This window comes from Ictidomys tridecemlineatus, chromosome 9 (assembly GCF_052094955.1).
Source record: "Ictidomys tridecemlineatus isolate mIctTri1 chromosome 9, mIctTri1.hap1, whole genome shotgun sequence".
Classification (NCBI taxonomy): Eukaryota; Metazoa; Chordata; class Mammalia; order Rodentia; family Sciuridae; genus Ictidomys; species Ictidomys tridecemlineatus.
Genome location: NC_135485.1, coordinates 145234380 through 145256672, shown reverse-complemented (window position 1 = coordinate 145256672; position 22293 = coordinate 145234380). Strand labels below are relative to the sequence as shown.

At 48.1% G+C, this 22293-nt stretch overlaps 1 long non-coding RNA gene across 1 annotated transcript; it reads left to right on the top strand.

Annotated features, from left to right (window-relative positions):
- Positions 1 to 14778: 14778 nt before the first annotated feature.
- LOC120892532 (uncharacterized) lies at positions 14779 to 17981 on the top strand. Its single transcript, XR_005737233.2, has 2 exons — positions 14779 to 14900; positions 15079 to 17981. It is a non-coding gene; the product is annotated as an uncharacterized LOC120892532 (long non-coding RNA).
- Positions 17982 to 22293: the final 4312 nt, after the last annotated feature.

The following is a 22293-nucleotide window of genomic DNA, read 5'->3' as shown; positions in this document are numbered from 1 at the left end:
TTCAGTTGGAGATAAATAGCAGTATATCATGATGAAGTGGATTTTATTCATTAGTGCTTCAGTAAGTATATTTTTTTAAATATACTTTATTTTATTTATTTTATGTGGTGCTGAGGATCAAACCCAGGGCCTCACATGTGCTAGACAAGCGCTCTGCCAGCCCAGTACTTCAGCAAATATTTAACAACCGACTCTGCAAATAAAAAAAAAAGGTAGGTATGTGCACAAGTTCTTCACAAATTTGTTGATATGAAGAATATTTGCTGCATGATCTAAAAATTATAATGAAATACACATTAATTTATGGTAAATTATATATTGCTAATTGAAGCTCATTAATTTCTTTTATTTTTCACTCTATTTTTACAGAAGCTAAGAATTAATTAGTACAATTTCAACATGAATGTCAGCTGACATTTTATTTATCATAACAAAGAAAATGAGGGGAAATTGTGAAGATGCATACTAGAGTTTCACTCATTTTTCAATAATGCAAGTGACCCCTTTGCTGAATTAATTAATGGGTTTCAAATTCTGGAAGATTACTATCAGTGTATTTTACTATTTGCTGCAGACACAACGCACTTTTAGGTTTCAAGTACATTGGTAGTTTTTCTCCTTCATTTTCTCAGGGGTAGACAAAGAACAAAATAAGTCAAGGCTTGATATGTAGCCTTTGCCTATTTTCATGGACTAAATGTTCCTGGCATGAGATTTAAACTATTTACATGACATCACTGAACCAGAATTGGGAAGGAATGTGCAGCCACTTGCGTGGTATGGAGTTTCCGTCAGATAAGTACAAGAGAGGTGGCGATGGGCATCCTGCCGAGTGCCTGGGGAACAGTAAGATGGAATACCTGGTGTTTTGAACATTCACTTCCTTTGTTTTTAATGTAATATCTCTAAAATTTAAGTTTATGGAATGTAATACTCAATATCTTCTGTATCTCAACCCTTGAGAATTCTTGTACTCTAACAGCTAGCTCCCCTGGGCCAGGACCTAGGACTCCAGCGTGACACTGGCTTTCTCCTAAGGACACAAGGTTGGTGCAACTGTAAAAATGCGCAACATAGCACCCCGTATTTATGAGATCCAAAAGAAAACTACAACCATATCAACAAATCACTAAAATTTTGCTACAATGCAACACTCATTCCTAATGAAAATCCAGGAGTCCGATAGCGGAAGGCAGCCTCAGTACTTTGACAAATACCATCTACAGCCGCCCTTGAGCCTCTACAGCTAATGTTGAGCAATGGTAGTGAGATACCAGGCAGGCAGTGCCACTCCTGGGCCAGGCCAAGCGGGCCCAAGGGCAGAACAGTGGGTCAGCTGGTGCCAGCCGCAGGAAAGCTAAAAGTCACAGCAACACTCCCAGGCCTCATGCTCTGTGGAGTGAAACTCTGTGGAAGGCATGGACTGGGAATCCCATGAGGTAGCCCTGAAGACTTAATCCTGTGTGTGTGTGGGGGGGCGAGCCACAGTTGAAGTGTAGAGGCTGAACCCAGCCTCCACCAGCACCTCCCGTGGCCTCCCCCATTGCTCAGCCCCAGCAGGTCAACATGGTGGTTCTTTTCCTCCAAGTCTGGTAGGATTATTGCATTCTTAGGAACTCTAGCCAGTTACAAAAAACAAGTGTTGCTATGAAGAATTAGAATCACGCAAAAAGTTTAAATATGCAACGATGATAAACATATAACCTTTTTCAACATATATAATACTTCTGAGGGTTTTTTCCTCTTCTATTTGTGGTATTTAAAGCATTAAGAGAAAAGGATATGCTGCATTTAAACTTTTAATTAAATATTTTAAAGAGTTTGATTTTGCAAAGAATGGAGAAATTTTGTTTGTCATATCTCTAAATTTTTGTGAACTGCACGAATATTGTGGCTATTTTGAAGAATGCTACTTAATGTTCAATACATGTTAATATTTAACAAGACAAATGTTTCTTAAAGAAGGTAGAAATGAATGTATATATATATATATATATATATATATATATATATATATATCTCCATGCACCAAACCTACTCAGACATTGACAAATCCATCAAAAATATGGACAATGTTTAAATTCAAAGATACTCTGGATTACTCATAACGGTAAATAAGACTTAAAGGTCAAATTAAGAATTCTGGTTGAGAAGATTATCACACAGGTATTGAACACTAATGAACTAATTTATAGACATGCTGTGTAAGACACACCATGAAGAACTATGTGAAGAGAGTAGGACTAAATGGTGTGTATAAAATAATATCTAAAATTTTATGACATACAGGTGCCCCAACACATTTTTAAAAATTTATATTAAAAGAGATAACAAAAATTCCATATCTTTGGTTACAAGGTCAAGTCAGAGACTAGACAACAAAAGATCTAATCATATGAAACTTTTTTATTTGGAATTTTTCAAATTCTGGGTTCACAGCAGAATTGTTGTTCTGGAAATTATTGGAAAGAGCAAAATTCCCTTATTAGGAATAATTTTCAACTTAGATACACTGTTTTCTTATACAAGCCCCCACACCTGTCTCTCTCAGATCTTGCCACACAGATTGAAAGCTGAGTGGGTAAAACACACGAACCACCTGCACCGGCTCTCCACGGACGAGCAGGACGCCACAGACACAGCCAAGCAGGGCTGTCACTTCAGCGTCCACGAGTAAGGCATCCCCACCAGGCCAGTGTCCACGAGTAGGGCGTCCCCGCCAGGCCAGCCAGGCCTACCCACCAGCGTCTAGAGGCTCAGTGCAGGACGAGTCCTCCCTTCAGATGCCGTGGGCCCTCTGTCCGGTGCAGGGCTGGACTCCTGGCTGGCTGATGCCTGGCTGACCGTGGCAGGCTGTTGGCATGGCCTCCTGCGCTGAGCACAGTGCTGACACAGGGACTCCCCGGCCTCCGTGGCACCAGGACTCTGTGGACTCCATATGGCCCACGCAGGAAACAGGCTGCCCATGGACTGGTCCCTTCAGTGGAGCCCCAGCAAGGCCCTGTCCCGGGATGGGGAGCCTCGGAGGCTGTTCCTGCTCTGGGAGCCTCTCCCTCCCCATTCCTGGATCCATCCCAGGGCCCACAGCGGAACGCTGCTCCTCATGGAGGGTCTCCCCCTCTGCAGGGAGCCCGCCCGCCCCCGGGGATGCTGCCCAGATGTAGCTGGGGGCAGAGGCACCAGAGCCAAAGCCCTGTGCCCTCCTAGCCCCTGATCCTTGCACTTGGCTTTCTTTATTGGCCTTGAACAGAAGAGACGAGGTGGTTTTCCCTTGGAAGCTCCCGCTGGTCCTAAGATCTCCATTCCAGTTGTTTTCGTTTGTTTGTTTTGTTAATTTGATCCCATCTGCTTCCTATCTTCCAGAATCCCCACTAATGGCTCCCTTCCTGTTTCCTACCACTAATGTGGTTTGACTCTGGTTATTTGCTTTTATCCTGAGAAGGAAGTCAGGTAGGGGGTGTGCTCACTCATCTGGGCTTCTCCCGGTTTTTGGCCCTCAAGTGGAGGGAGCAGGGTGACCACAAGGCGGCCGCTGCTGGTGTTACTTCTGTCATTTATGTAAGTGCTGTTTTCCTCCCGCGAATACCTGCCCACGTCCACCCTAGGCCTCCCGCGGCCGCAGCCCCCAGGACCTTTGTGTTTTTTTTGATTTTCTTTGATCTTCTCTCTTCTCTTCCGTCTTTCTTCCCTCCCTCCCTCCCTCCCTTCCCTTCTAATTTATTTGGTTTATTTTCATGATCCATTAGCCCCTCCTTCCATTTCTGACTTTCCTGGCTGGTCCCCAGCAGGGCCCTGCTGTTGTATTATTTCATCAGAAACGGGATGGGAAGCATTCACGTCCACACATTCATGTCCCCACGTTCATGTCCACACATTCACGTCCCCACATTGATGTCCCCACATTCATGTCCCCACATTCACGTCCCCACAATCATGGCCACACATTCATGTCCCCACATTCATGTCCCCACATTCACGTCCCCACAATCATGGCCACACATTCATGTCCACACATTCACGTCCCCACATTCACGTCCACACAGTGCCCACGCAGCCTGATCTTCTGTTTCTAAGTTTGCTGTAGCATTGTTTCCTCAGAGATAGGGTTTATTCAAAAGTGTGTCTTCAGACATGCTTAGGAAGACTTTTTATTAATCGGGCAGAGAGTGACTTATTTGCTATGCGCCGAGGAAGGTCTGGGAAACAAACTCTAATGACTGATCTGGCTTCTGAGAGAAGAGCAGCAGCGGCCACAGCTCAGTGGCCTCAGGGGAAGCCCTGCCCAGTCTGCTCGGGCACAGAGGCTGGTGCCAGCCAGGACCCTTGTGTCTTCAGAGGCTCTGCACTTCCCCAAACCTGTAGAATAGGAGTGACTCCATGCAGGCCACCCCACAGGGCCTGGCCACCCTGTGCTTGGTGAATTCAGAGAAATCAGAGAAGACGCCTTTCCTCTCCTTCCCTTTCCCTCCCCCTTCCCCCGCCTTCTCACTTCCTGTTCCTTCCTTTCCTTTCTTCCTGACGTCGCAGAGGCCAGGTCTGCCCTGATGGTGTCCCCGAGGCTGCCATTGCCTGCTTCAGCGTCCCTTAGGGAGGAGCAGGGAGTCTGCTCAGGGTCCCAGTTAAGAAGGCTGGGCTGGGGAAGGGTGTCTTGGGTGGGAGCCAAACCAGCCGTCCAGGAATGGCCTGAGCGTGGTGACCTCACAGTGTCAGGGAGGAACTGGGAGGATCTCACTGTCAACAACAGGAAGTTGGTGAAAAATGGATGCCCTTGGGGAGTGAAGCGGAGAGCAGATGGCCTTAACCGTCGGCCTCACAGTGACCACTGCAGGAGAAATCCTGCTCTCTGGACATTTCAAAGATACCAGAAATACCAGTGACCGCATTCCAGAGCTTCCTGAAGGTCTCCATCAGGGAGTTCAGACCCCTCTCTACTTTCACTACTGAACAGGCCATAAAAGCTGCAGGTGATAAGACTCCTCCGCCCAGCCCTGCAGCCTTGGGTAATGCCCCCAGTGCACCAGGCAGGGGAGGGGAGGGGGGGAGAGGGAGCTTCAGGTGGAAGGCAGAGCCATCTCCCTAAGCTCGGTGGAAACTTTTATCTCCATGACGCTTTGGAAATCCAGCTTAAGTTTTTCTTTGTCACGTTATGGCACAGGCCTTAGTATAAAAAAGAAGCACTTGAGGAAAGGGGGTAAGGACCAAGGGCCATGACGCAGACAGGCTGCCTGAGTGCACGCCGACTCACAGGTGAGAGGGAGGACGGGGGAGTGGCGGGTGGCCAGGGCAGGCGCAGGTGGGGTAGACAAGGGGGGGAGTGGCGGGTGGCCAGGGCGGGCGCAGGTGGGCCATCTTAGAGACCAATGCTGCTCTGTGCTTGGGGTGGAGGCCCAGCACATCAGCATGTGGTCACTGGAGCCAATGTCCCTGGACGTTCCAAGTCTTGAGGCCCTTCCCACCTGGTGATATGAAGTGGGAACGGTTCACAGCACTGAGGAAGGCCCATGCAAGTAAGACTTCAGTGTCAAAGCAAGAGTGTGCTGTCTGGCAGCTGCCATGGGAAGGCCATAACCATTTCAGCACCTGGGTTTCCCGTCTGTGGCCGGGATCTGGTGTGTAAGTCTCCTCTGGAGCTCCCTGGAGGACCAGGCTCTGGGGCCCACGGATGGCTTTCTGGAAGGTTGGGCTGTGCTGGCCTCTCCCTCCCCCTCCTCCTCCCAGTTCCCTCGTGTTTTGACCTCACCTCTTATTTTCCTCTCTGTGCTCACCTTTCATGACTTTTTGAAGTCGTGAGCTCTGGTTGAATCCTCATATTTGGATCCCAGTGGTGACTGGCAGGAGGCTGTGCTCACAGCTGCCGGGAACAAATCAAGACTCTCCCCAGCTCCGCTTCCTGTCCACTCGGCCACAGGTCTGGGGCGTGGTTGGGCATTTCCTCCGCCACTCCCCTGCTTCGCCGCCCCCCCGCCCTGCCTGGGCCCTGATGGCCCAGTTGTGTAGTAGTTTCCGGCCGCCTCTCCTGGGCTCGGGTCTTCATGATGGTCCCCACACTCCAAACCCCAGGACGACAGGACAGCTAGTCCTCGCGCACCAGCAGGCTCACGTGACCTCTGCCTTCCTTGAAGAGCCGAGCATTCCCAGCAGCTCTTGATTTGAGTGCAGTATTTTGTTAAGGCTCTGATCCATAGATAGAGGTGTCTTTGGAGACGGGGTATTTATGCGATTATATGCAGAGGCCCTGGGTACAGCTGCCTGTTCAAGTCCCAGATCCACGTCTCTTGGGCTGAATGGTGTCTTTCCAAAGCTCCCAGGCCCCGGGACCTGGAAACCTGTAAATGTTACCTTCTATGGCAAAGCTTCCCAGTGATTAAATGAAGGATGTAGACATAGGAGATTCTTCTGGATTACCCCAGTAATGATTTGTGCCCCTCTAAAATTCACATGCTGAGCCTTAACTCCTGGTACTGGAGAATGTGGCTGCACTGGAATCATTAAAGAGGAGGCTGCAGGGGACCTCATCCATCTGACCAGCGTCTCCGCAAACAGAGTAGGTTAGCTCACAGAGACTCCAGGGTGTGCCCCCCAGGGGGAAGGCTTGAAGGCCACAGCAAGAAGGGGGCCTCGGCCAGCAAGGAAGGGAGGCCTGGGGAGACACCAGACCCGTCAACGCCTTGATCTTGGCCCTCCTGCCCCAGAACCACAGAGCATGAAATCCTGGAGTGTGGGACGGGCAGTTGGGGCACCACATTTTGTTACGGGCCTCAGCAAATGGATCCAGCCCCAGAAGTGTCCTCCTCAGAGCAAGCCGGAGGGAAGTTAGACATGCACAGAGGAGGAGGTGGGGAGAGGGGACAGGCGGGACTTGAACAGTTGGTCTAGAGGACTGGAGTGATGTGTCCACAAGCCAAGAAACGTTAGTGACCACCAACGCCTGGAGGAGGAGGCGGGAGAGTCCACCAGGCCCCGGGAGAGATCCTGGGGAGCCCTGCGGAGCCCTGGATCCCAGCCCCAGGGTGCTGAGGGGGAGGGAAGAAATAAAAAATAGTGAGAAAGGAGACCGAGGGAAGGCAGGGGATATGAAAATTTCACGGATTTTCCGGGCCTGTCACTCCTAAGTTGGTCTCTCTCTCCCAGGCCTATGACTCCCAGATTTCTGGGAAATCTATAAGTCTACTGTGCCCTGGATATTAGCCATCCAACAAGTTGACAAGACTGTGGCATTTTAAGAAGGCTGCGACTTAGGGGACTTCCCAGAGTTGTCTACTGATCAGATACAAGCCCATGTCAGCTCAGGGTCTGAGAGTGACCAGACCTCACCACCGCCTGGGGACCACCGATGTCATGTCCAGGTACCTTCCAGGTTTCCTTTAAAAGAAGAGCCAGGATCCCACAAATGCATCTCCCTCTGGAGACGGCCTCGTTCTCCCTGGAGTGAGGGTTCTCTGCTTTCCTAGGCAGATCCCCATGCCCCCGTGACCTGGGCTGAAATTCTTTTCCTCCGGTATGTCAAGGACCCTGTCCTGAGTCAAGCCTGCTGGGTGTCCCCCTCTCTCCACAGAACTTCTTAGGGCCCTCTTCCAGAGACAGCCCTTCTTGGGTGGCAGCACTGTTTTAAGAATCTGGGCCACCAACAAGGCAAGGGAACAAGTGTCTACTGTGGTAAGCCACCAACTTTGTGGTAATTGGTTATAGCAGCTACAAGACATCAACAACATTCCTTACCAGGTGTGGTCCTGGACAACTTCATTAACCTCTGCCAGCCTCCGTTTTCTCATCTGTAAAATGAGTCCTTGTCTCACGGGGTCATCTGAAGACTGGTCAACTTAGCGCTGGCAAAGCCCGTAGCTGTGTCTGCCACATGGTACACACTCAGTAAGTGCTACTTATAGTCTCACTTTATTGTCTGTTTTCCTGACCATGCTTCTGCATCTACTTTAACACTGCAAAACATTTCTTAGTGCTATAGACATTATGATCTAAATATTGAAAGAACAACTACTTAATGTGCTCCAACTATTTGCAAGATGAGGTTTCAAAGATTCAGTGTCAAATAAACAAGGTGACTGATGCCAATGATTATGTAACTCCATGGTTATTTTAAATTCATTTAAGAGTCACAAACTTTTTTTCCATTTCTCTATTTAAAATAATTAATGTATAGAATGTATTGACATATGGATATACATTTCCAGATAGTTATGAATTAGTCAAATTCACACCTTTGAAATATTTTTATCTTGCCCAAAGCAGAACAAACGTTCTATTCAGGTTTCCTTTAGTTGCGAAAATCCTACACAATAAAGAGAAAAGGAAGATGCAGTACTTTGGAATCACTCCAGCGCGTTGCCTGAGTTCTCCACTGAGGTTGAGCCTGGCTTCATGGACCCTGTGCCCAGGCAGATCTGCGCTGTGTTCAGCATTTCCTGAACCTGCGAGCAGAGACCTCCAGCAGCCTGCTGGGTGTGTGCTGCTCGCAGACACCCACACAGATCAGTGTCTCCAGTGGGTTTTAACACTTTCCTGACTGTTGCTTGGGAGACTTGATGCCACGTGCAGACTCCCAGGATGATAACTGAGGGAGGGGAAGCCCCGAGGCCAGCTCCAGGAGAGGGAATGGGGAGGCCGCGGGGCGCGGGAGCCCTGAGAAGGGAAGCCACCTTTCACTTCAGCTGCTTGGGTTGGACTGAAGCCTGCAGGAGATTGAAGAGCACAGAAACCCACTCCTGCCTTCTCTCCCCCTTGTCTTTGAGGTATGTAGAACTGCATCAGTGAGGCCCAGATGAAAACTCTTGGGAAACTGCATTGTTCAATACTGTCTTTATTTATGCTTGGTGCATAAAACATTATGAAAGAGTCGCACACATTTCCCTCTGGAAATCGTACTGCTGCGTGGCTTTCCATCTGTTAGCCAAGACGAAGCCAGTTGTCTGTGGGCAGTTTTTTTCCTTACTCTTTACCAGTGTGGAGGCAAAGATGGATAATGATGCTTTCTTCATGAGAAGAAAATAAAAGCAAGAATATTGTCCTGAGTCTTTCGATCAGTCTTGTGTGTGACCTGGCTACACTAGTTGGAGTGAGGACCTCCAGGTGCCTGGCTTGAGTTCTGTCTTAGTGGTGGGGATGGAGTCGCGCACCACCTCTCACTATTTCAGTCGCTTGAAACTAGGGAAATCCACACAGTGCCATCGTCACCCAGATCCAGCCCATTTGTCATGGTGCCCTGGACCTCACCTAGGTGTCAGTGGGTGGGAGCTGCTTGTGGTTTTCCTGGTATTCAGCGCCTGGTGGTTATGGTGTTTGGCACCCAGTGGAGTGACCACTGAGTTGACTGGTAGGAGAGACCAGAGTCCAAGACTCAATGTCAGGATGACATTCTGCACTTTCCGTGAAAGTTAGTGTAATTCTTGAGTCAGAGAAACCCCTAACTTAAAGATACCAAAGATTATGCCTTTAACTGCAAATAAAAGTACCTCCATTAAGAAGATGTTACCTGGCCAGGTGTGGTGGCCATGCCTAAAATCCCAGCAGCTCAGGAGGCTGAGGCAGGAGGATTGTGAGTTCAAAGCCAGCCTCAGCAACTTAGTGAGACCCTGTCTTGAAATATAGTTGGGAGGAGGTTTGCTGATGTAGCTCTACAGGACAGCACTTACCCAGCAGGCCCGAAGCCCTGGGTTCAATCCCCAGCACGGTGAAAAAAGAATAAAGAAAAGAAACCTTTGTAATAAACATTTTTAAAACATTCAGTAGATTTTTCTTTCAGTAGCATGCTGTGATTTTTAGCATAAGCTAATGTGGCCTCTCTATTTATTGCCTGACAACATAAAACTTTTCTTTATACATAAATTGTGCTACCAAGGAAGGAAAAAAGAAAAAGAGAAAGGACGCAGCCTCTTTAAGTCAAGGCTCCTGACTGTGGAGGAAAGCACACTGAGGGGCTGGAAGCCAGGGGAGCCGAGGCCCCATCAGCAGCGGCCCTGGATGCGGAGCACTGCCTTTTCCTTTACTGTTCTCCTTTCCTTGTCTTGTATTCCCAGGAGAAGCACTGCAAGAGGGATGCTCTGAGGAAATCCAGGCTGCTGGGTCTGCTGGGCCTCTTGTAGGCACAAGGTGGGAGGGGGAAGAGGGGAGGCTGTGGAGGGAGGGGAGACCCGGAGAGGTGGGGAGGAAGGAGGAGCCTGGGCAAGAGCCTGCTCTGTTGAAGTGCTGTGGTCAGAGCCTGCCCTCCTAGTGGGGACAGCAGGCCACAGGAAGCAAAGCAGGACCTCGGCCTGCTGTCCAGGGAGGAGGCTTCTCTAAGTGTGGCTTCACTGTCCTTAACACAAAGTGCCCCCTGCAGGGGTTCAAGACTGTAGTCTTACAACCTCTCTCAGCAGTGACGCAGCAGTGGCTCAGCCCTTTCTGGGTTTGCTTTGGTTTTGGATGAAGGTGAGTGTCATTTCCTTTTGAAAAGAAGGCTCTGAGATGGATGGCCAAGGTTTCCCGCCCGCGCTGCCTGTGTCCGCTCCTGGTGTTTTGAGAAGCCTCCGTTCTTCCTGCCCCTGCAATGATCTCATGAATCACTCCCCAGCCTCACCTTCATCATCATTTGTCATTGTCATCACTGCCATCCGTCTCATTCTCAAGAGTCTGTGGAACACTGAGGCATGAGGCCCTTGGCAGGAGGCTGAGTGACAGCTCTGTACCCTCCCAGGACGGGATCTCACGTGTGGCTTTGGGGCCTGACCCCAGGACTCAGTGGGATTGCTGCTCTGGACCTGCAGACACCACTCTCAGCTCTGCTCTGCCTGGACTGGGACAGGGCTGACTTGAGAACCCTTGACATCGCCGCCTGGGGACGGGAACCCTGTTCTCCAGTGGCCCCTGGTCTTTCCTTACTTCTTTCACTCTCACTAATTTATCTTCGCAGTTCTAGGGACAATTTCCAGGTCTCCTCTGGATGGGGACAAGCACTGAAAATCCCTAATTCCCAAACGAATCTTATAGCAGGGGCATGTTCCGGGCCTCCTTCCCACCCACTAATGCCACGTCTGCTCTTTCCTTCCTCAAGTGTGTTCTGTGTCCTCTTACTTCTCCTCCAAAAGTTAACTCTCAGATTTGCTGCATACTTTTTAAAGCCTAGAATACCTGAGCCTCAGACAGAATGCATTAATTTTTCTTATATGAACTGAGAAGTCAGCTTGGATTTTGATGTAACTCTAGAGCCTGAGTTTCCCTAAACCTGGACAGTATTTGAAATGGTGGGATCCAGTGCAACCAAAGGAGAGTTCCTATGGACAGTTCAGAGGATGGCATGGGTGCCTGCCCGCCTCAGTTACCCAGACCCTGCGATCCAGGGTTCCCCGAGAACTCTTCAGGTGTTTTACCTGGACTGCTTTGCTGTTTGTTAAGAGTCTATCAAAAGAAATGAATAAACAAGGTTATCTTTAAATCCCAGCATGTACCAAGGCGATTCCTCAGCCAGTATTTGTAGGAACAGAGAATAAACTTTTACATGATTTAAATAAATAGTATAAGTAAAATAACAATTAAAAAAGATCAAAAGTCTCTAAACTTCTGATGGACTTTCAAAAATTGCAATCTTGATATCTACCTACCTACCTATCTATCTATCTATCTATCTATCTATCTATCTATCTATCTATCTATCCTGCAGTCTGGCTGGGCACAAATAATTGGGAGGTCATGAACCACTTGTAGGTTCAAACAGGAATTACTTTATTGCCCGAACTCCAAAGGAACTCCACCAGAACTCAACGGGAACTCAACGGGAACTCTGTGAGAACTCAAAAGTAGAGGGCACCCGAGGTAGCAGGAGCCGCCTTATTGCCGGACAGCAGAGGTTTATATACACAACTGAATACACAGCTTGTTTCAATTTAGCATCATCCAGTTACAGCAACCAGTCATCATCTTAATAATTATACACAGCTTAACTTAATTATCATCATCTTAATGGCTCGCTGGCGCTACCCCTCAACCACTCCTTCTGGCAAAATGCCAAGTGCCATCTTTACTCAGTTGTCGCTCTCTCTCTATATATTTATTTCAATATCTTTATACACAAATTGTTTTCTTTACTACTCTTTGAATATTTCATATTTCCATTAATATGTATTGCTTAGAAAATATTGATCAACTCTTGCTGATCATATAAATGTTGTTCACGTTTGCAGTTAATGTCAAAATGAACATTTTCTGATATCCTCTAATACAACAGGAATTTAATTTTTTTTCTATTACAGTGCTATTAACAAATGAGCTGATCAATATCCTCCTTTTGTTCTTCAGTCTGAAAATTTCCACCTAAGACTGAGTACGTGTGGTGACAGACTTTCATGGGAGGCTGGGCCTGTGGTGGGGGTGACACAGGAGAGGCCACGGGGCAGCATTTTGGGCTTGGGCTCACTCCTGGGGACAGGAAGGTCTGTGGCAAGTGGCACAGCCCCTGTTCTAGCTGCTCTCACAGCCTTTGCCTGAGTGATCAGAGCAGGAGCTCCCTCCCTGGAGGGAGGACCTTCTCTGTTCACTCCCCACCGTACCTCGTCCTGATGGACCCGCTTCTCTAACAAGTTGCTTTGTTAACAGACACTGTTCTATGTCCACCAAAATGGAAGAAGATATGTTATCTGTGTAGAATACAGAGTATCAGGTAACTTTCTCTAAAGAACATGCAAGCTAAAGCAAGACTCTTACTCATGAAAATAATAAAATAAACTGCTATACCTATTTACAGACATCAGTTATTCCCACAAAGAGAGTGAAAGTCTAGGACTATTGTATATAACACCTAGGAGAAGAAGAGTTTAATTTTTAAAATATATATATACACACACAGATAGTTTCAAAAATTCACTAAGAACAAAAAACAACTAAATAGATTAAATGCCATAGAGCCTGAACTGGTTATTACCTAATAAAGTAAATACAAATAGCCACTGACATTTTGAAAACATTTCAGATTTGACCAAAATCAAAGAAATGCAATTAAACAATGAAATACATATTTTACCCACCAGATGGAAAAAAATTGATACCCAGTGCTGGTCAAGTGTAGGGAAGTCAGTGTGTGGACATCAACGATGCAGTTCTGTGTTCCCACCTGGAGAGTGTCGGCTGCTCTGCAGTCCAGTTCCCGCGGGGCTTTCTGCCCATCCATGGGCATAGACAGGCAGGCAGACATGTGTCCACAGGACAGAGGTCTGGGGAGAGGTGTCCTCCAACCTGCCCGTGTCTCTTGACGACAGGGTTCCCGGGGGCTCTGAGTCTCCTTCCTTTGGGAAATGTGTGGGGCTGGCCGCTGCGGCAGGCAGTCGCCTTCCTGTGCTCTGTCCTTAGTCAGGGGGGCTACAGGATGGGGTGAGGCCACCGTCCCAGATGGTCAGCATTCTGCAGCGAGACCAGGGCTGCAAGAAACCTCCGCTCTGGGGTCCTGGGGATGGGACATGTGGCCTTGGGATGAACAGCTTTCCCAGAAACTTAAGCAGACTAAGCCGGTTTCACTGCATGGAATGTTCTCTTATCTGTTGTTTGGTGAAAGCAGGAGACTTGATTCTGTTCTTATACATAGCCCTCGTGTGAAAATTACTGTCCGAGAAACGTACACTTTTGAATATTGCTTTTACTGTGTAAGATGTGGGGGGTCAGAGGAGGAGAAAGCAGAGACAAAGGAAAAGGAAATGAATGCCCTGAAAAAGAAAAATGATACATTGTTGCCTTGTTATAGAGCTTCACATACTAAGTGTCCCCCTGGTCCCCTGCCTTCCAGTCCCTCACCCATGACACCTCTAAAATTCCCTGAGTTCCCAGGCCCAGGCATGATGTGTTCCTGGGCGGCTCCTGCTGGGTCTCCTCAGATCACTGGCCAGGTCAGCACAGTGGCCTAAGGGTGCCTCTGATGCTGCTCGGATGGGCAGATTGTCTTCACCAGAACTAGGCAGTGCCCGCAGCTGGGGGCCACAGAACTCTCATGGAGTTCACCCGGCATGATCAGTTCTGTAGGCTGCACGGTCTCCACTCCTCTACGCACTCAGTACCAGTTTTTGGACACCGACCAAGTGCAGGTGATGTGTGGGGACAGGGGATGAGCTGCAGGGCTATTCCCCAAAGATGTTCTTTTTTAACATCCTCTTTTCTTTTCCAAATTCCTGTGTATTCTGATTAGATTGGGCAGTGTTACACCATTTTCAGATGATTTCTACGTAGGATGTAACCTATTTGTCCTTCTTCTAGTTTTCAATGTCACAGAATGCTTAACTCCTCTTTAGGCACACAGGAGATACAGGTGCCAAATATTAAAAAGCTTGAAATTGCACAGATCAAACATTTGAGGAATACGTCATGACGTAGACTTCTCTGTTTCCTTTTATGAGTCTGCAGGTTGACACTAACTTAAAACATCCCGGGACTGCTGGGAACTGTAGGGTTTTCATGAAAAGGCTGTTAGTGGTTTTTCCTGAACCTTTTTAAGAAGAGGAAAGAAGAGAATTTATTAATTAGAAAAAATAATCCGTGGATATGTAATGAAGTTTCTTCAAACACAGCCCTTTGGGAAATAAGAAAAGTAAACTTCATGGAGCCACTTTAACAGGACTTCTTAGTTATGTGTTTTGTTTCTAAACATTCTGTTCTTTTGGAAAGCGGGCCTTAGAATCTCTGTGCAGTGGAAATTCCATTGTGATACTACCCTTGCCAAATTTCTGGAGAGTAACATATATATAAAACTTCACTGGTGCCAAGTTCTGCTGAACTAGGAAAAAATGCAAAATTGAAAATCACATGTCTGCTAGGTCCCAGCAAAACTGGCCCATTCTCACCAGAGGACACTCCTTCCACCCGCCAGCAAGCGCTGCACCGCCTGAGAGCGGCTGGAAACTGACTTTTAAGACCATTTTGGAACTGAAAAAGTGAGTCTGTATTTTATTTCGTTTTTTAATATACTGTACACTGTACACAGAACATTTCTTGAAAAATCTGTGGGTAGGTGGGTGTTATGTGAACTATTTTTTTTCTTTATCTAAATCCTTTTATATGCTTTATTAACAGCACTCAAAATGATTGATTTTTCTTTCTTTTTTTTTTCAGGTAGATCCTATGGTGGAAAATTATCTGGCCGTGAAATTGCAAGAAGTTAGCACAAAGAAAAGAAAGTATAAAGGAAGACAGGGTGGAAGGGGCTGTTTAACTTTCAGATCTAATCAAAGTCCTGATGAGTGTTGGCTGAGGCCACAGGTCCCCAGGCAAGGCCTCCGCTGCGGAGAAGTCCTGCTCCAGGGCCTGTCCAGGCAGCTCCGCCCAGGGCTGCGGCAGGGGTCATCTGTCCAGGACTTGAGGGACAAAACCCCCTGTGTTCTGAGTGACTGTTTGAACTGAATTTCTCTCCCTTTTTCTTCCTGGAGGAAAATCCGTTGACCCTGTCTTAACCTCAGCTTCCATTCTTGGACAGAGTGTGAGTTAGAACAGGAAACTCAAAGAAGCTGTTTCCATGGTCTCAGGACAAAATCGTGTGTGTGTGTGTGTGTGTGTGTGTGTGTGTGTGTGTGTGTGTGTGCGCGCGCACATGTATTAAGATCTGAGGTGGAAAGCATAAAAAAATTAGAACAAAGAAAAATTCTGAAGTAGAGAAAGCAGAGCGTCCTGGTGGACGAGGACACCTCTGTCCACTGGGTGCTTTGGCTCCCACCCCCCTCACTGCCCACCTTCCTGCTGAACCAAGGGTTTGCTCCGAGATGCTTATCAACAAGACTCACATCCAGCTCCTCGCAGACGGAGGCTGCTTCCCTCCCCGAGTCTAAACAGAAAAGGCAAGGATCCCCTGGGCTTCAGGCTGCTAAGGGAAGAGCTGGATCCCATGGATGGCTCCGCACAGTTACCTCTGCCAGGGAGAGCCCGAATGTCAGTTTAAAATATCTTTTAAAATCAATTGTCTTGACTGTTTTGTGTCTTATGCTAAAATGGACTTTCAAATGGGCCAAAAATTGTCTCTGTGTTCAGACTGTGTGTATTCTATGGACCGTTAGGCTTTTGGGGGTGTATGTTGGGTTTTCAATACCATACATAAAAAAAGAGAAAGTGATTTTTAATAAAAAAATTACACATTTAAAATCATATAAGAAATTAATTAGGATATTATACTATGATTATACTGCAGCAATAGTTAAATTGAGAGACATACTATTCATGATATTATAATACAAATAATGTCTCATTCCTGATTAATCATACCTCCAATGCATATGTTTTTGGTATTTATTAATATGTAGATTTTATTTGTTTTGTTAAAACGAAATCCGAGGGATAATTTGTATAATGGTTGAAAAAATATTCAAAATATCTCAACATGCAGTTCTTTTCTGTCATTTTCTTGTTGCTTTTTAGAAAAGAGATATTTCCCAAAGTCTGACTGCTGAGTCTGATCCCCTGGGTTAATAGGCAAATTTAAAGACGCCCTAGTTTTGTTTCCTGAGCAGGTAGGTGAGGTGGTGCTTGAGGCCACCCCTGTCCCCTCGGTTCTGAGACTCAGGAACTCACACAGGAAGCCCTGAGGCTGGGCTCTCCCTGGGCAGCTGGGAAGCTGTTCTCCGGCTCTGCTGGCTCAAGCTGTCAGTGAGCCAGCGGCTCCTAATGGCATCATCCCGGAGCGACCTCTTCCCCTGAGTGTTGTGGGGTGCAGGCCACTGGAGCAGGTAGGGGAACATAAAGAGGGGCTTGAAGTCATTCACAACCAGCTGCGACACTCAGAAGTCAGCATCCCGACATCTGCTTCGCTGTTTCTGCACACTGCATTAGACGACTGGCATGCCCATCAGCACTGCAAGACTACACGTGGAAATGTGACGGGAACATGGCAACATAGGCTGCACTATGCCTAATGTTAATCAGTACGAGGAATTGATTGATTGCAGTACTGGGGATCGATCCTGGGGCCTTACACATGTTAGGCAAGTGCTCTACCACTGAGCTACAACCCCAGCCCTTTCTTTCAGAATTTTATTTTAAGAGAGGATCTCCTTACGCAAAGTTGCTGAGGCCGGCCTCCAATTTGCCATCCTCCTGCCTGAGGCTCTCCCGAGTAGCTGGGATGATAGGCGTATGCACTGCACCCAGCTTTTTCCTGGTTTTAATGAGTTGAGAAGTGTAGTTTTAGACATCATTTAACAGCTTGATATTTTGCAGAGCACTTGCAATAGAATTGTTAAGGTAAGTCTCTCGGAAATCTCAAGAGTGATCACACAGGACACGTCCAAGCCGCGTGATGGATACAACGGGTAGAACTAAGATTGCTATAAAAACGACTCCATGAATCTTCAGGGAAAGTTGTAAGCCATCGTGAGATCTTCAGGAAAGGTTAGAAGGAAACCACATCTTTCTTACTTTGCTCTGATAAGACTGCTACAGTGTTGTCTACAGACTTAAAGAAACATTTTAAAAGTCTGTGGGTCAATGAACAGTTAAGGCAAGGAGAAGGGCTGAATTAGTAGACACAACTCAGGCCATCGATATGAACAGCCAGGCCTCACAGAAAACAGGATGCGTTTTCCAGGACAGAAATAGCCAGACAGTGGGCACATCCTGTTCAATGGGGCGCGTGTGCCAACTGCAGACAAAAGTCCCCTTCACTTGTGTCTAAATCTGACTTATTTCTGGGAGAATGACTGAGGGAAGAAATAATTGATAAACTAAGTATCTAATGTATAAACATATCACCGAAAGCGCTTCTGCTTCTTCATTTATCAGAAATGACCAGGGAAGACAAGGACTAAGCTCCGGTTGTTTACAGTGGATTTAAAATTATACAGTCAGAGGAAACAAAGTATGTTCTTGGAATACTCTGTTTAAAACTTTTCAATGAGGATTCCAGAGAACCGTAATGTTAAACAGATGTATCACATTTCAGACTTAACACAGGAAGGAATGATAATCATGCATATATGTAGAACATTTTGTTTTAATATTTATTGTTTTCCCAATAAAAATGTGAAGATAAAGCCCTGCTGCATGCTATGTTTGAGACAAAGGACTGGGTAGCAGTTTATGACACTATAAATCTTGAGTTCTGGTTAAATCATTCAGTTCAATGGTTTTGAACACTGTCTTTTCAGAATCACTTTGTAAGTGACAATCTCTCATAAAATTTCTTCGTGAATCGGACTGAGAGCTGATGTTTATTGAGCCTCCCTTTGATCGTCAAGTTCTTCCCGTGGAGTCGCGCAGCCTGTAGGCCTCTGTTTTGACATTATTTCTGAATTAACAAATCTATGCTGCAATTTATAGCTTTGCAATGTCAACATGGAACGCTGTGTTTGCAGGTCCCTCCCCAGTGTCCTGTTGACAGGCCACTGCCATCAGCGCAACAGCGTCAGGAGGGGGGACCTTTGGGGAGGACGGGTGGCCAGGACTCTGCTCTCATGAATGGGCCAAAGGCGTGGAGGGGGCCACTCCTGAAGAATCTCTGGGTTTGTCTTCATTCCCTGCTTCTTGAGTGCTTGCTTGCTCTCTGTCACCATGTGGCGAGAAGGCCCTTGTCTGATGTCGAGGAAACACGGGCAGCATGCTCTTAGTCTTTCCAGGCTCTAGATCCTGAGTCCTAGAGAACTTCCATTGTTTATAAAGGACCCCGTCTGCGGTCCTCTGCTACAGCAACAGCAAACCGACCAGGATGCAGGATGAGCGTGGAGTGGCAGATACTCCTGGGAAATCCCGATTTTATTTCCTTTGGATTTATAGTCAGAAGCAAGACTTTTGGATCATATGGTCATTCTATTTTTAATTTTGGGAGGAAACTGCATACTGCCTTCCATAGCAGCTGCACTATTTCACAACCATGAAAATATATACTAACCCAATTTTCCCCAAGTTGTTTTAAGGAATTATCACGTTTGCCCATGCTTGGCTCTAAGATTTGTTCAGGCATTGAATGAGCAGATACAACAGCCTTGACTCAGTGACGGGGAAAATGCCCTTTTCCCCAAATTGCCAAATTTTTAATAATTTTAATATAGTCCCTGTATTAGCCTTCTCTCAAGTAACAGAACCATGTGGGGGAGAGGGAGGGAGATGGGTCTATCATGGGAACTGGGATTATGGAAGCCGAGAAAGCTCACATACACCACCTGCACCTGGAAAACCAGGGGTCCGTCAGGTAAGTCCAAAGACTCATGGACCAAGAGGCCCAGTGTTGGGGGCAGGGGATGGACGTCCCAGGCCGAGAAGAGAGTCAGCCTTCCTCTGCCTGTGAGAGCGGGCCCTCAGTCCTGGTCTACGGATCCAAACGCCACCTCTTCTGGACAGCACCCAAGACACACTCCAAGACGTCTTCCAGCACCTGGCCCCCACACCTCCCCAGGCGGACACATGCAGTGACGTCACAGTCAGACTCCTCGAGTGGAGGCTTGTCCAGAGGGACCCAGTGAGGGTGGCCGGCCTCGTGAGTAGGAGAGAGTGGCCGAGCCAGCGTCAGAGTAGCAAGGAGCTCCGCCGTGTCGTTCCTGGATGAGGCCAGGTGGCATGTAGGTCACCCTCGAGGTCACCACGACAGGTGTTCGTCAGGCGACACTCATTTGTTTAGCAAGATACGGGAAAGCCACCAACGTGGCTCTCGGTATCCCTTGAATTCTGTGCCCATGTCCTCCTTCATCCCACCAGATCTCGCGGCTCACATGGCTTCGGGCCATTGCATTATTTTTCATTTATAGTTTTCTTTTTTCTCTAAGGCGACCAGGCAACAGCGATCCCCACGGTGTGTTGGTTTCATTTTGGGGATGAAGCTCTTCTGCGGAATCGGCAGGCACATCAGCATTCCTGTTCTAACCCGAAGCACCCTCGGCGCAGCGGGACGACATTTTCTGATGTGGGCCGTGGTTCTGGAGCGCCTGGGTGCTGGTTCTGCCGTGTTTGGAGGTGCTGCTGCGGGGGGCTCTCTGAGTACCTCCCGTTGTGGCTTCCGCAGCAGACGGGGCGCCCCTCACAGTTCCGGAGGCAGGAGTCCAGGTGGCCTTCCCAGGCCCAGGCCAGGGGACAGTGGCCCGCCCGCCCGCCGCGGCCCTGCAGAGCACACCCCCTTCCTGGGTTCCGCATTCCTCTGTGCTCCCCCGTCACTGGTCACTGGTCTCCTCCTGGGCCTCCAAGGCCGGTGGCCCGAGGCGCTCTCTCCAACGCGGCAGACTGTGGTGTCCAAGGCACAGTGTCTCCTCTTGTCCGTGGCCATGCTCCCCTCCGTCCTCTCACCAGACGCATGTGATGTCACTTGGAAGTCTCCGGGGCTGGAGATCCTTGGCCTCCTCACTCCCTCAGTTGTGTTGGCAGGCAGGTGGCAGCCTACAGTGACATGGGAGTGCTAGTTGGTAGTGATCTCACCTTCTCCCTTTTCATCGCTGAGTCGTTTCATTTCCCAGTGTCTCGGGGGTCGCGTTGCCAGGATCTGTTTTCTACCATGTCTTTCTGGTGACATGGCCCTGGATAGAGGAAGCAGGGAATCAAGTGTTGGGCTCAGGGTCCCCCAGCACTGCCTTCTGTGACAGGTATGGCAGGCTTGCTGTCCCTGACCCACCTGGGGGAGAAGGTGGAGTGGGAGCAAGGGAGGGGGTAAAAGGGACCCTCCTCTCCCGTCCCAGGTAGGTGCACTCTGCTGTCCTGGGCTCTGGCAGAGGGACCAGAGGCCCCTGTGAGGCAGCAGGGGCAGTCTCCACAGAGGAGGCCTGGGGAGGTGCCCGACCCTCTGGGCTGCATCCCAGCATTTCTGGCCTTTGAAAACCCCAGTGGCTTGCTCAGGAGGCGGATTTTAACCCTGGTGGCCCAAACCACAAATTCCAACGACTTAATTACATTCTGCCTGGAGTGTCCTTCCAGGCCTGGCTCAGGGTGGTCTTCATTTCCTACCCAGCTGACCTGCAGTGGTGCTGCTGTTATTGTTCAGCATTCCTGAGAGCAGACAGATGCGCTGTTTGAAACAGGAATATATATTTCCTATTGAATGAGCTAATCACCACAAATCTGGTTGCCATATTCCATCTCTAAAGTGGAATAAAAGAAAAGCATTAGAGGAGACATAAAGAAGGAAACAACAGTGAAAGAAAATACCAGACAAAGCATCTGTCCTGGTTACAACCAGCAGCTGAGGTGCAGGGAAGGCCCCTCTGTGACTCTGGGTCTGGCGGATGCGCTCATCTGAGCAAAAACAATCAAACACTTGTGCTGGCGTGGCAGACGAGGGTCATTGTTTTTCTAATGAAATGACTTAAATTTGTTTGAAGAGAGGATCAAGGAGGGGGGAGAGCTTTCTTCCAGCAACAGCATTCCATTTAAAGCAGCTCTGCCTGCAGTAGAGAGCCCCATTCTCCACATTCTCCTTTCTCTTAAATCATCTTACAGGCTTTCACACTTCGCAGCATTGGAATTCATTCATTTCATTCATTGTTAGCATCATATAACTGTTACAGGAAAAAACAACAGAATGAGGAAAGTTTGGCCAGAGGAAGGTGGCCCAGCAGGGATTAGCACTCCAAGCCTCTGGGGCACTGTCTTGAGACCCAGCCCCATGATGGTGCCTGGGCCCCCTCCCTCTGCCTGGGCCTCTCTTTCTCCCACTGGGGTGAGCTGGCCTCCTTTCTCGCAGCTCATGTAGAGTCACAGAGGTGTTTTAAAGTGGGAGGAACTTCTCTTCTCCTTCACCTTGAGCAGGACTCCCCCATTCAGTCAGAGTCATCTCTCTGCCTTTGGAGAGCTGGAACTCCGGAGCTGGACTTCAACGAGTCAGAAGCTGTTGCTATTTGGCTTTTGACTCTTTTGAACAAACTAAGTCTCCAGCAGATCAACGTGTGGAAGCCAGGCTTGGGGCTGGGAGAAAAGAGAAAGGAAACCCTTTGGTTCCCACCAGGTATCAAGCCTTTGGCTCACCACTGAAGAGAAGAGACATTTCCTATTTACTTCCTATTTGCCAGGGATAAAGACTAGTCAGGCTGGTCAGGAAGACCTGCCAAGGCAAGGTGGGAGAGCCAGGCCACCTGGAGGCCACCGTCCCCAGTACACGTCATTAAGTATGATGCCCAAAGCAGAGCAGGGTTGAAAGCGCTTCTCTGGGCTCTGGAGAGTGGGACAGCAGTTCCTTCCACCAAAAAATAGCTGGGGCTGCCACTAGTGGACGTCAGCCTCAGAGTGAGCATGAGGCCGGCGGTCACTCTGCCCAGCTCCAGGAGGAAAATATCTCCCCCAGCCCAGAAGCCATTTGGGGACGAGAGAAGAGAATGAGAAAAATAGCTCTGGTGACAAATCAGATTTTAATCATTTCTTGATCCAAGATAG